A 14,892-nucleotide genomic window follows, 5' to 3' on the forward strand; every position below is an offset into this window, starting at 1 on the left:
TCCCGTACCTGCGGCTCTTCTTCCCGCACCTGCAGCTCTTCTTCTTGCACAGCCATCATGGACTGTAGAGGAGAAAGTTCCAAATGTAAATAGAGGAAACAATATCTGCCATGTTTATATTTTAACACGGAGGCAAATGCTTTTGCATATCATATCACTATCAGCCAGTAATGCAAGAGAAAACGAAACAAGAATAGGGCTCTGCAAGGGCTGTTCCAGAGCCCTTGCAACTTGAAGAAGATAATGAAGGGCATTTCATGCAGGTAAGAAGTGTCTCCTCAGTGTTACCAACCCAATTTCTGAAAGAAAAAAGATGGTAAAATACTTAACTCCCAGCCACGTGTGGTGGCTCACGCATGTAATTCCAGCACTTTGGGAGGCTAAGGTGGGTGGATCACCTGAGGTTGAGAGCTCGAGACCAGCCTGACCAACATGGAAAAACTCTGTCTCTACTAAAAATAAAAAATTAGCTGGGCATGGTGGTGCATGCCTATAGTCCCAGCAACTCGAAAGCCTGAAGCACAAGAATCACTTGAACCCTAGAGCTAGAAGTTGCAGTGAGCTGAGACTGCACATAGCACTCCAGCATGGTGGCTCACACCTGTAATCCCAACACTCTGGGAGGCCGAGGCGGGCAGATCAACTGAGGTTGGGAGTTCAAGACCAGCCTGACCAACATGGAGAAACTCCATCTCTACTAAAAATACAAAATTACCTTGGCATGGTGGTGCATGTCTGTAATCCCAGCCACTCGGGAGGCTGAGACAGGAGAATTGCTTGAACCCAGGAGGCAGAGGTTGCAGTGAGCCGAGGTCGCGCCACTGCACTCCAGCCTGGTGCCTGGTGACGGAGTGAGACTCTGTCTCAAAAAAAAAAAAAAAAAAATAAATAAATAAATAAATAAACTTATCTCGGCATAACATTATCTTCAAATTCATCATCTGCATTTCTAATAGGAGATTTTCTTTTAGCTCTTTCGCTTGTGCTCACCAGACAAGGTTTGATAGCAACTATTTGTCACCAGCACAGATGAACCAATTCAAGGAGAGCAATAAACAGGACTATTAAGTTCCCCCAAAGAAAGTCCTTAGAATAAAATATCTCCTCTGGTTGCCACAAGAGTAAGACAATGGTCCATTATATAAAATTCCAATCTAATAAATGATTAAATTTAATGTTGTCTGTTTTCCAAATGTTTTATTTTGTTCAGGCTCTGTTGTGGTGACCAGGGATTGGAAAATGACTGCAAAGAGGCTCTGCGGAACCTGGGGAGGTAAGAAACGTATTCTAAGAGGGGACTGAGGTGATGGCTGCAAAATTCTTTTTTTTTTTTTAATATGTATATATTTTTTAAAGACGAGGTTTCACCATGTTGGTCAGGCTGTTCTTGAACTCTTGACCTCAGGTGATCCACCCACCTTGGCCTCCAAAGTGCTTGGATTACAGGCGTGAGCCACCACGCCCGGCCGATGGCTGCAAAATTCATAATCTACTTAAATTATTCAATTCTACATTTGCGATTAGTGACTGTCATTACAAGTAACTTGTTAAATGAAATTTCTGGTTTCTGGCCGGGCGCGGTGGCTCACGCCTGTAATCCCAGCACTTTGGGAGGCCGAGACGGTTGGATCACGAGGTCAAGAGAGTGAGACCATCCTGGCCAACATGGAGAAACCCGGTCTCTATTAAAAATACAAAAATATTAGCCGGATGTGGTGGCACGCGCCTGGAGTCCCAGCTACAAGGGAGGCTGAAGCGGAGGAATCACTTGAACCAAAGAGAGGGAGGTTGCAGGGAGCCAGGATTGCGCCACTGCACTCCAGCCTCGTGAGAGAGCAAGAATCCGTTGAAAATCAATCAATCAAACAATCAATTCATCAACAAATGCGAGACAGCCTCTAAATCATTATATAGATAGTTAAGGAAATGAATAAATGCAAGCCTGCACACAAATACATAAGTATATAAATAAATGTAGCCAGCCTGGGTTTAAATAAATAAATGAGTAAATGTGAGCCTGCCTCTAAATAATTACATAGTTACACAGATAAATACATAAATCCAAGCCTGCCTCCAAATATATAAATAATTGCTACCTGCTTCTCCATAAGTACATAAGTAAATAAATAAATAAATGTAAGTCTGCCTCTAAATAAATCGATAGATAGATACATAAATCAATAAATAAATAGCCCCACTTGGAGACTCATGCTTTTAATCCCCCATCAACTGGAAGCCTGAGGAGGGTATATTACCTGAGGTCAGGACATCGAGACCAGTCTGGCCAAGATGGCGAAAGAAACCCTGTCTCTATTTAAAAAATAATAAGGTGAAAATAATTAATTAAAAAAAAAAAAATATATATATATATATATATATGTATATACACAAATAAATAAATGCAAGATGGTCTGCCTGCCTCTAAGTAAACAAATAAATAAGTAAGTAAATAAATAAAGGCAGGGTGCAGTGGCTCACGCCTGTAATCCCAGCACTTTTGGAGGCCGAGACAGGCAGATGACGAGGTCAAGAGATCGAGACCATTCTGGCCAACATGGTGAAACCTCGTCTCTACTAAAAATAGAAAAATATTAGCCAGGAGTGGTGGCACGTGCCTGTGGTCCCAGCTACTCGGGAGGCTGAGGCAGAAGAATTGCTTGAACCCAGGAGGTGGAGGCTGCAGTGAGCCAAGACTGCACAACTGCACTCCAGCCTGGTGACAGAGAAGACTCCGTTTTAAATAAATAAGTAAATAAATAATAAATAAATGCGAGCCTGCATCTAAGTTAATAAATGCAAGCCTGCCTCTAAATCATTAAACAGATAGATAAGTAAATAAACAAATGCAAGGCTGCACACTAATACATATGTATATAAATAAAGGTTGCGAGCCTGGGTCTAAATAAATAAATGAGTAAATGTCAGGCTGCCTCTAAATAATTAGATAGCTAGATAGATAAATACATCAATCCAAGTCTGCCTCAAAATACACAAATAAAGTAAATAAATATAGAAATAACTAAATGCCACCTGCTTCTCCGTAAGTATGTCAGTAAATAAATAAATAAATGCAAGTTTGCCTCTAAATAAATCGATTCATACATAGATAAAGAAATCAATAAATAAATAGCCCTGCTTGGTGGCTCATGCTTTTAATCCCCCGCCCATTTGGAGCCTGAGCTGGGCATATCACCTAAGGTGAGGACATTGAGACCAGCCTGGCAAAGGTTCTCTTTAAAAAGAAAACCCTGTCTCTATTTAAAAAAAGTAGTAAGACAAAAATAATGAAATAAATAAATATAGATTTATATATATAAATAAATGCAAGACGGCATGCCTGCCACTAAGTAAATAAATAAGTAATTCAGTAAATAAATAAACAAAGGTGGGTGCAGTGGCTAAAGTCTGTAATCCCAGCACCTTGGGAAGCCAAGTCGGGCGGATCACCTGAGGTCGGGAGTTCAAGACCTGACTGACCAACATGGTGAAACCCTGTCTTCAAAAAACAATAAAAAAAAGAAAAAGAAAAAAAAGGAAATAAGTAAATAAATGCAAGAGTGCCTCTAAATCACTATAGTTAAGAAAATGAATAAATGTAAGCCTGCACACAAATACATAAGTATAAAAATAATGTTGTGAGCCTAAGTCTGAATAAAATAAATGAGTAAACGTGAGCCTGCCTCTAAATAATTAGATAGCTAGCTAGATAAATACATAAATCCAAGCCTGCCTCCAAATATAAAAATAAATAAATAAGTAAATTCGACCTGCTTCCCCATAAATACATCAGCAAACAAATAAATAATGCAAGTCTGCGTCTAAATAAATCAATTAATAGATAGATAAATAAATCCATAAATAAGCAGCCCCACTTGGTGGCTCATGTTTCTAATCCCCCACCCACTGGGAGCCTGAGCCGGCTATATCACCTGAGGTCAGGACATCGAGATCAGCCTGGCCAAGATGGTGAAAGAATCCCTATCTCTATTTAAAAAAACAATAAGGTGAAAATTATTAAATAAATAAATAAAAATATAAATACATAAATGCAAGACAGCCTGCCAGCCTCTAAGTAAATAAATCAGTAATTAGGCAAATAAATAAAGAAAGGCTGGGCGAGATGGCTCAGTCCTGTAATCCCAGCACTTTGGAAGGCCGAGATGGGCGGATCGCAAAGTCAAGAGATCGAGACCATCCTGGCCGACATGGTGAAACCCTGTCTCCACTAAAAATACAAAAATATTAGCCAGGCACGGTGGCACTCGCCTGCGATCCCAGATACTCTGGAGGCTGAGGAGGAAGAATCGCTTGAACTCAGGAGGCGGAGGTTGCAGTAAGCCAAAATTGGGCCAGTGCACTCCAGCCTGGTGACAGAGCAAGACTCCCTCTAAGATAAATAAACAAACAAACAAATTATAAATGAGTAAATAAATGCAAGACTGCCTCTAAATCATTATACAGACAGTTAAGAAAATGAATAAAAGCAAGCCTGCACACAAATACATAAGTATAAAAACAATATTGTGAGCCTGGGTCTAAATTAAGTAAATAAATAAATAAAGGCCGGGTGCAGCGGCTAAAGCCTGTAATCCCAGCACCTTGCTGGGTCACGAGGTCAAGAGATCAAGACCATCCTGGCCGACATGGTGAAACCCCATCTCTACTAAAAATACAAAAATATTAGCCAGGCGCGGTGGCACTCGCCTGTGGTCCCAGATACTCCGGAGGCTAAGGAGGAAGAATCGCTTGAACCCAGGAGGCGGAGGCTGCAGTAAGCCAAGATTGGGCCAGTGCACTCCAGCCTGGTGACAGAGCAAGACTCTGTCTAAAATAAATAAAGAAATTGGCCCGGCGCAGTGGCTCCCACCTGTAATCCAAACACTTTGGAGGCCAAGGCGGGCGGATCACCTGAGGTCCGGAGTTCAAGACCTGACTGACCAACATGGTGAAACCCCGTCTTTAAAAATAAGAAAAAGAAAAAAAGAAAATAAAAAGCAAATAAGTAAATAAACAAATAAGTAAATAAATGCAAGACTGCCTCTAAATCATTATAGTTAGGAAAATGAATAAATGCAAGCCTGCACACAAATACGTAAGTATAAAAATAATGTTGTGAGCCTGGGTCTAAATAAAATAAACGAGTAAACATGAGCCCGCCTCTAAATAATTAGATAGCTAGACAGATAAATACATAAATCTGAGCCTGCCTCCAAATATATAATTAGCCCCGCTTCTCCATAAGTACATCAGCAAATAAATAAATAAATGCAAGTCTGCCTCTAAGTAAATCAATTAATTGATAGATAAATAAATCCATAAATAAGCAGCCCCACTTGGTGTCTCCTGTTTCTAATCCCTCGCCCATTGGGAGCCTGAGCTGGCTATATCACCGGAGGTCATGACATCGAGACCAGCCTGGCCAAGATGGTGAAAGAAACCCTGTCTCTATTTAAAATATAATAAGGTGAAAATAATTAAATAAATAAACACATATATATATACACACACATATATATATAAATGTCAGATGGCCTGCCTACCTCTAAGTAAATAAATAAATAAGTAAGTAAATAAAGAAAAGTAAGTAAGTAAAGAAAGGCCGGGTGTGGTGGCTCATGCCTGTAATCCCAGCACTTTGAGGGGCCGAGACAGGCAGATCACGAGGTCAAGAGGTCAAGACCATTCTGGCCAACATGGTGAAACCTCGTCCCTACTAAAAATACAAAATTATTAGCCAGGCCTGTTGGCACACACCTGTGGTCCCAGCTACTCGGGAGGCTGAGGCGGAAGAATCGCTTGAACCCAGGAGGCGGAAGTTGCAGTGAGCCAAGATTGCACAAAAGCACTCCAGCCTGGTGACACAGCAAGACTCTGTCTAAAATCAATCAATCAATCAATCAATCAATCAATCAGAGCCTGCATCTATGTAAATAAATGCAAGCCTGCCTCTAAATCATTATACAGATAGGTAAGTAAATGAATAAATGCAAGGCTGCACACTAATACGTAAGTATATAAATAAATGTTGCAAGCCTGGGTCTAAACAAATAAATGAGTAAATGTGAGCCTGACTCTAAATAATTAGATAGCTAGATAGATAAATACAGAAATCCAAGCCTGCCTCCAAATATATACATAATTAAATGCCACCTGCTTCTTCATAAGTATGTCAATAAATAAATGCAAGTCTGCCTCTAAATATAACAATTAATAGATAGATACATAAATCAATAAATAAATAGCCCCCCTTGGGGGCTCATGCTTTTAATCCCCCACCAATTGGGAGCCTGAGCCGGGTATATCACCTGAGGTCAGTACATCGATACCAGCCTGGCCAAGATGGTGAAAGAAACCCTGTCTCTATTTTAAAAACAATAAGGTGAAAATAATTAAATAAATATATATATATATATAAATAAATAAATGCAAGATGGCCTGCCTGCTTGTAAGTAAATAAATAAGTAAGTAAGTAAATAAAGGCTGGGCTCAGTGGTTCCCGCCTGTAATCCCATCACTTTGGGAGGCCAAGACAGGCGGATCACAAGGTCAAGAGATTGAGACCATTCTGGTCAACATGGTGAAACGTCGTCTCTACTAAAAATACAAAAATACTAGCCAGGCATGGTGGCAAACACCTGTGGTCTCAACTGCTCGGGAGGCTGAGGCGGAAGTATCGCTTGAACCCAGGAGGCAGACGTTGCAGTGAGCCAAGATTGCACAACTGCACTCCAGCCTGGTGACAGAGCAAGACTCCGTCTAAAACAAATCAATCAATCAATAAATAAATCCGAGCCTGCATCTAAGTAAATCAATGCAAGTCAGTCTCTAAATCATTATATCGATAGATAAGTAAATAAATAAATGCAAGGCTGCACACTAATACATAAGTATATAAATAAATGTTGCGAGCCTGGGTCTAAATAAATAAATGAGTAAATGTCAGGCTGTCTCTAAATAATTAGATAGCTAGATAAATACATCATTCCAAGCCTGCTTCAAAATATATAAATAAATAAATAAGTAAATAAATATAGAAATAACTAAATGCAATCTGCTTCTCCATAATACGTCAGTAAATAAATAAATAAATGCAAGCTTGCCTTTAAATAAATTGATTGGTAGACAGATAAATAAATCAATAAATAAATAGCCCCGCTTGATGGCTCATGATTTTAATCCCCTGCCCATTTGGAGCCTGAGCCAGGTACATCACCTGAGGTCAGGACATAGAGACCAACCTGGCCAAGATGGTGAAAGGAACCCCGTCTCTATTTAAGAAAATAGTAAGGTGAAAATGATTAAATAAATAAATATAGATTTATATAAATTAATAAATGCAACACGGCCTGCCTGCCAACTAAGTAAATAAATAAATAAATAAAGGCCGGGTGCAGTGGCTAAAACCTGTAATCCCAGCACCTTGAGAGGCTAAGATGCGCAGATCACGAGGTCAAGAGATCGAGACCATCCTGGCCGACATGGTGAAACCCCATCTCTACTAAAAATACAAAAATGTTAGCCAGGCACAGTGGCACTCGCCTGTGCTCCCAGATACTCCAGAGGTTGAGGAAGAAGAATCGCTTGAACCCAGAGGGTGGAGGTCACAATAAGCCAAGACTGGGCCAGTGCACTCCAGCCTGGTGACAGAGCAAGACTCCCTCCAAAATAAATAAATAAGTAAGTAAATACATGCGAGACTGCCTCTAAAGTATTATACAGATAGTTAAGAAAATGAATAAATGCAAGCCTGCACACAAACACGTAAGTATAAAAATCATGTTGTGAGCCTGGGTCTAAATAAAACAAATGAGTAAATGTGAGCCTGCCTCTAAATAATTAGATAGCTAGATAGATAAATACATAAATCCAAGCCTGCCTCCAAATATATAAATAAATAAATAAATAAGTAAATTCGACCTGCTTCTCCATAAGTACATCAGCAAATAAATAAATAAATAAATGCAAGTCTCCCTCTAAATAGATCGATTAATAGATAGGTAAATAAATCAGTAACTAAGCAACCCCTCTGGTGGCTCATGTTTTTAATGCCCCGCCCATTGGGAGCCTGAGCCGGCTATATTACCTGAGGTCAGGACATCAAGACCAGCCTGGCCAAGATGGTGAAAGAATCCCTGTCTCTATTTAAAAAAATAATAAGATGAAAATAATTAAATAAATAAATAAAAATATAAATAAATAAAAGCAAGCCGGCCTTCCTGCCTCTAAGGAAATAAATCAATAATTATGTAAATAAATAAATAAAGGCCGGGCGAGATGGCTCAGTCCTGTAATCCCAGCACTTTGGGAGGCCGAGATGGTTGGATCACGAGGTCAAGAGATTGAGACCATTCTGTCCAACATGGAGAAACCCAGTCTAAAAATACAAAAATATTAGCTGGGTGTGGTGGCACGCACCTGGGTTCCCAGCTACAAGGGAGGCCGAGGCGGAAGAATCGCTTGAACCGCTTTGGAGGAGGTTGCAGTGAGCCAGGATTGTGCCACTGCACTCCAGTCTGGTGAGAGCAAGAATCTGTCTAAAATTAATCAATCAATCAATCAATCCATCAAGAAATGCGAGACAGCCTCTAAATCATTATATACATAGTTAAGAAAATGAATAAATGCAAGCCTGCATAAATCCAAGCCTGTCTCAAAATATACAAATAAATAAGTAAATAAATATAAATACAAACGTTAGCCAGGCATGGTGGCATGGCCCTGTAATCCCAGCTACTGAGGAGGCTGAGACAGGAGAATCACTTGAACCTGGGAGGCAGTGGTTGCAGTAAGCCGAGATTGTGCCACCAGTTTCCAGCGTCGGCAAAATAGCAAGACTCCATCTCAAAAAAACCCCAAACTTATCCGGAACCTCTGTCTCTATTTCTAATAAATTGCTTTTCTGAAAAAAAAAAAAAAAGTCACAAAATCAACTGGTCCTATCATACCTTACGTCTGCCTTCATTTTCCTGGTACAAAGAAAACATTGTTAAAGCCCAACAATAAATTAGAAAACTGCTGAATAGTAAAAAATAAATGAAAAGGCACTAAAGAAGATGGCTGATCATTAGCAGCTCAGGCTCGTAGCTCCCAGTGAAAGCACAGAGAACGAGAGGACGCCACACTTTCAGACGAGTTTTTGTTGCTCATGGACCAAGAGATTCCCAGCAGAGGAGCCCCACGGGTAGCCAGGGCGACTCTTGTGGCCGGCGCGGCGGTTTTGCTCACACCTCAGCGCAGTAGTTCTTGGTGTAGAGTCCGGAGATTCCCGGGCAGAAAAGCACCATCAATCTTAACACCGCTGTTTTGGCCGGCGCAGTGGATTGCTTAGATTTTGGCGCTGGAAATCAACAAGTTGGACGTCCACTCAGAGACCTAGTTAGAAAGTCGGTAATTACAAAGACGACAGAGGGATAAATACATAATGAAGGGAAGAAATCAGCCTAAAAAGGCAGAGAATACTCAAAATCAGAATGCCTCTCCCTCTACAGGGGATCACAATTCCTCATCAGTTAATGGAACAAGGATTAATGGAGAACGAGTGTGTTCCAATAACAGAAGCAGGTTTCAAAAGGTGCGTGATAAGAAACTTCTGTGAATTAAAAGAACTTGTTCTAACCCAATGCAAAGAAACTAAGAACCTTGAAAGAAGATTTGATGAAATGTTAACGAGAATGGACAATTTAGAGAGGAATATAAGTGAATTGATGGAGCTGAAAAACACAACACGAGAACTTCACGAAGTATGCACAAGTTTAAACAGTCGAATTGATCAAGCAGAAGAAAGGATATCAGATGTCGAGGACCAGCTTAGTGAAATGAAACGAGAAGACAAGAATGGAGAAAAAAGGATAAAAAGGAATGAGCAAAGTCTCCAGGAAATATGGGACTATGTGAAAAGACCTAATTTACGTTTGATAGGAGTACCTGAATGTGATGAAGAGAATGAATCCAAGTTGGAAAATACTCTTCAGGATATCATTCAGGAAAACTTTTCCAACCTAGCAAGGCAGGGTAATATTCAACTTATTCAATTTTCATCTTATTATTTTTTTAAATAGAGACAGGGATTCTTTCACCATCTTGGCCAGGCTGGTCTTGATGTCCTGACCTCAGGTAATATAGCCGGCTCAGGCTCCCAATGGGCGGGGCATTAAAAACATGAGCCACCAGAGGGGTTGCTTAGTTATTGATTTATTTATCTAATATTCAACGCCAGGTAATACAGAGACCACCACAAAGATATTCTTCAAGAAGACCAACCCCAAGGCACATAATCGCCAGATTTATTAGGGTTGAAATGAAGGAGAAAATACTAAGGGCAGCCAGAGAGAAAGGTCAGGTTACCCACAAAGGGAAACCTATCAGACTTACAGCAGATCTCTCAGCAGAAATCCCACAAGCCAGAAAAGAGTGGGGGCCAATATTTAACATCCTTAAAGAAAAGAACTTTCAACCCAGAATTTCATATCCAGCCAAACTAAGCTTTACAAACGAAGGAAAAATTAAATCTTTTGCAAACAAACAGGCACTTAGAGACTTCGCCACCACCAGGCCTGCTTTACAAGAGCTTCTGAAAGAAGCACTATATATAAAGGAACAACCAATATCAGCCTTTCCAAAAATATATCAAAAAGCAAAGAGCATTAATACAATGAAAAGTTTACACCAACTAATGGGCAACATACAGCTAGCATCAAATGGCAGTATTAAACTTACATAAATTCTAATTGGATAAAAAGCCAAAACCCATGGGTATGCTGCATCCAGACCCATCTCACATGCAACGATACACAAAGACTCAAAACAAAGAGGAGGAGGAAGATTTACCAACCAAACAAGAGAGTAAAAATAAACAAATAAATAAAATGCAAGAGATGCAATTCTCGCCTCTGATAAAGTAGACTTTAAAGCAACAAAGATCAAAAGAGGCAAAGAAGGACATTACATAATGGCAAAAGGATCAATGTAACAAGAAGAGCTAACAATTCTATAGATCAACAAGACAGAAAATTAACAAGGACATCCAGGACTTGAACTCAGACCCGGAACAAGTAAACTTCATAAACATTTACAGAACTCTCCACTTCAAATACACAAAATATACATTACCACCTCACACCTATTCCAAAAGTGACTACATAATTGGAAGTAAATCACTCCTCAGTAATCACATAGCATTTCATAGGTTTAAATGAAATATTGGTTGGCTGCTTGTTTGTTATTTTCTTCCCTTATTCCTTCCTGTCTACATCATTAAGTATAATTATTGGTATAAAAGAGGTTTTCAATACCCATTACTAAACTGCATTCTAGCCTGGGCAAGAAAGCAATACTCCCATTCTCTCTCTCTCTTTCTCTTCCTTTTTCTTCCTCTTCTTCATTCTTTTTTTCTTTCTTCAAAAAAAAAAAAAAGAAAAAGAAAAAGAAACATGGCCCTGTCAACACTTTAATTTGAGCCATGTTAGACCTAATTTCAGACTTCTGATCTCTAGAACTATAAAATCATAAGTCTGTGTTTTTTTAGCCACTGTTTGTGATAATTTGTTAGAGAAGCAACAGGAAACTAACACATTCCTGCTGCATCCTTGATCTGGATTTCTTCTTCCTTCTACTCCATCTATCCAAAATCCACCCAGGCTTAATACAATCTTTAGGTGTATTGGGTGCTTATCATATGCAAAACATCTGGCTAGATACCAGTAGATAAAGAATGCAAGATACAAAGATGAACAAGAGACCTGCTCCCAACTTCAAAAGAGCTCCAAGTCTGGGGCAAGGGAGGCAAAAAAAAAAAAGGTGCTAAAATAGAAGGCAAAATGAGGAAAAGAAATGAAAGGAATATAAAATGATCCAGAGAGGTATCATATATATGAACAAAAATCAAGAGGTAGAACAAAATGTATTCATCATGATGGCTCTCGGTGGTCTCAGGGTGATATTAGCCATCCGAATTAATATATTTTCTTCAATGATATTAAATAAATATCAGTGCCCTTTATAGCCCGACTTTTTTTTTTTTTTTTTTAGGAGACGGAGTTTCGCTCTTGTTACCCAGGCTGGAGTGCAATGGCGCGATCTCGGCTCACCGCAACCTCCACCTCCTGGGTTAAGGCAATTCTCCTGCCTCAGCCTCCTGAGTAGCTGGGATTACAGGCACGCGCCACCATGCCCAGCTAATTTTTTGTATTTTCAGTAGAGACGGGGTTTCGCCGTGTTGACCAAGATGGTCTCGATCTCTTGACCTCGTGATCCACCCGCCTCGGCCTCCCAAAGTGCTGGGATTACAGGCGTGAGCCACCGCGCCCGGCTTTTTTTTTTTTTTTTTGGAGACAGACAGTCTCTCTGTCACCAGGCTGGAGCGCAGTGGCGCGATCTTGTCTCACTGCAACCTCCGCCTCCTGGGTTCAAGTGATTCTCTTGCCTCAGCCTTCCAAGTAGCTGGGACTACCTGCGCACACTACCATGCCCTGCGAATTTTTGTATTTTCGGTAGAGATAGGGTGTAGCCTTACTTTTATAATAGAACAGCCTTTAATAGGACATGGATCACAAAAGGAAAGGAACACACATTGAGTGCTGACTATATGCAAGGCATTGTTTTAGACACCAAAGCGCTGTTCTCATTTAATCTCTGCAATCACTGTGTGAAACAGGCACTATTCCTGACTTAAGATTTTGACACTGAGGCTCAGAGCAATCCATAAAACAAATGACGACATGGGTAGCCCCAGTAATTGTCCCTGTTTTTTATCCCCTGTTCAGTATCATAAGCATCTACACTTCAGGAATAAAAAAAGGCATAAAAAGAACACAATAGTTAAACAAATAAAAATTTCAACAAAGAATAAAAGGAAAAAATAGCCATTCTCTTACCTCTCTGGATGGGCATGGAACTTCACCAGACTGCTAGAGAGCTGTCTCTTTGCCTCTAAGTCCTCACTGAGCTGACTCTGTTCATCTACTAGTCCTTCTAGCATCAGCAGCAACTGAGGAAAGAAGAGAGAAGAAGCAATACACAAATGGCACAGTGAGACATGAAGCCACAGTTCATCCTGAGAAACAAGAAAATGCATTAGCATGTACTATGACTTAAAAAGCCCGCTATCTTAGTTTTAAGTTTTTGATAGTATTTTATAGTTTTCCCAAGAAGCAAGAAAATGCATTAGCATGTACTATGACTTAAAAAGTCCGCTATCTTAGTACTTAAGCTTTTGATAGTTTTGTATAGTTTTCAAATCAATGTCATATTCACTATCTTTTTAATCTTTAAAACCCTGTAAGGTGGAATTCAAACATGGGAGCAAAAAGAAGAAAAAGGAGAGAGAACCTGGAAGCTCAGGAAAGCAGCTAAGAGAAAGGAGTAAGAGGGAAACGGGACAGGCAAGAGGGAAACATATATAATAGGAGTTACCAGTATTCTTCATTCATTCAATAAATATTTATTGAGCACCTTCTATGGGAAAGACTCTGTTCCAGATTCTAAGGGAAAGCCTACTATCTAGTGGAGGAAAAAAACATTCATTAATCATAGACGTGTGCCATTGTGAGTGTAATAGTGCTATAAAGATAACAAGCTATGACAATGTATAACCAACAGAGAGCTGTTTAAAGTAGAGCTGAAAGCCTGAGTAGTTAGTGAGAGAGATGCTAATGGAGACAGGGAGTACAGGCAAATAAGTCTGTTGGAAAAGAAAGGTTAAACGGGGCTGTAGCTATAAAGTTGGGGCAAAGGCAGGGGTTTCTTTCTCTTTTTTTAGACTGGGAGAGATGTGAACATGGTTAAATGCAGATAGAGGAGAAAGATTCAGTTGAGAGGGAGATGACTTAGGTATGAGTGTGAGGGATAACTATTGCTATGTGTCCAAAAGAACTGCTGCTCTTTACAGAACCACACGTCAGAAAGAGGCATCTATAGCTGCTACCGATCAAAGTAGGAAACTTTAGAGCAGTTTCCCGATGAAATACCATTTATGAAAAACCAATACCATGGTTTATTTCACAGTAGAAAAACAAGGTTTGTGCCGGGTGTGGTGGTATGCACCTGCAGCTCCAGCTACTCAGGAGGCTGAGGCAGGAAGATGCCTTGAGCCCCAGAGTTTGAGGCTGCAGTGAGCCATGGTCGTACCACTGCACTCGAGCTTGGGTGACACAGTGAGACTCCGTGTGTGTGTGTGTGTGTGTGTGTGTGTGTGCGCGCGTAGAGAGAGAGAGACATTGAGAGTGAGAGTGTGAGAGTGAGAGAGTGAGAGTGAGAGAGTGAGAGAGAGAGAGAGAGAGTGAGAGTCTATATTCCAGTGACTTACCTGTTGTCTTTGGTTTCCTCAAATTTCTTGACCTAGGATTCTACTGAAGCAACTGTTTCCCAAAGAAGTAATACTTTCTGGGTCAGGCGTTCCACAGCTGATATGTCTTCAGGATAACCAGTTGTATTTGCAGGTCCTAGAAGTCAAAAAGTAAGTGTAAACATGAAAATAGTAATAAAAGTATTATTCAGTTGACAAGCAGAGAACAAATGTTCTTGAGACAGTCCGCCTATACTTTCAAGTGGGATATTGATAAGCACTGGGCAAGGGATTCAATGTGTGCATAGTGTCTGAAGATGCCCTACAGGTAATCTGAGATGTGAACATTTCCAATGATCTGTAAAAAGTTTTGAAGGACCTTTATGAGGTCTTCATTAATCTGTATTTTCCTGGTGAGAGGCCCCATATCAGCAGCCTGCACCTGCGGCTCCTCTTCCGCACTTGCGGCTCCTCTGCACCTGCGGCTCTTCTTCCGCACCTGTGGCTCCTCTTCCCGAACCTGCGGCTCCTCTTCCGCACCTGCGGCTCTTCCTCTTGCACCTGTGGCTCTTCTTCCACACCTGCGGCTCTTCTTCCTGCACCTGCGGCTC

General features: G+C 40.4%; 1 long non-coding RNA gene across 1 annotated transcript; it reads right to left on the minus strand.

Moving 5' to 3' along the window:
* Positions 1 to 11: 11 nt before the first annotated feature.
* Positions 12 to 14,892, minus strand: LOC135272263 (uncharacterized). Its single transcript, XR_010340368.1, has 4 exons — positions 14,781 to 14,892; positions 14,303 to 14,438; positions 12,873 to 12,985; positions 12 to 62 (listed from the first exon to the last, which is right to left on the minus strand). It is a non-coding gene; the product is annotated as an uncharacterized LOC135272263 (long non-coding RNA).

This window comes from Aotus nancymaae, unplaced genomic scaffold, assembly GCF_030222135.1.
Source record: "Aotus nancymaae isolate 86718 unplaced genomic scaffold, 86718_ANA_hifiasm-v0.15.2.pri h1tg000108l, whole genome shotgun sequence".
Lineage (NCBI taxonomy): Eukaryota > Metazoa > Chordata > Mammalia > Primates > Aotidae > Aotus > Aotus nancymaae.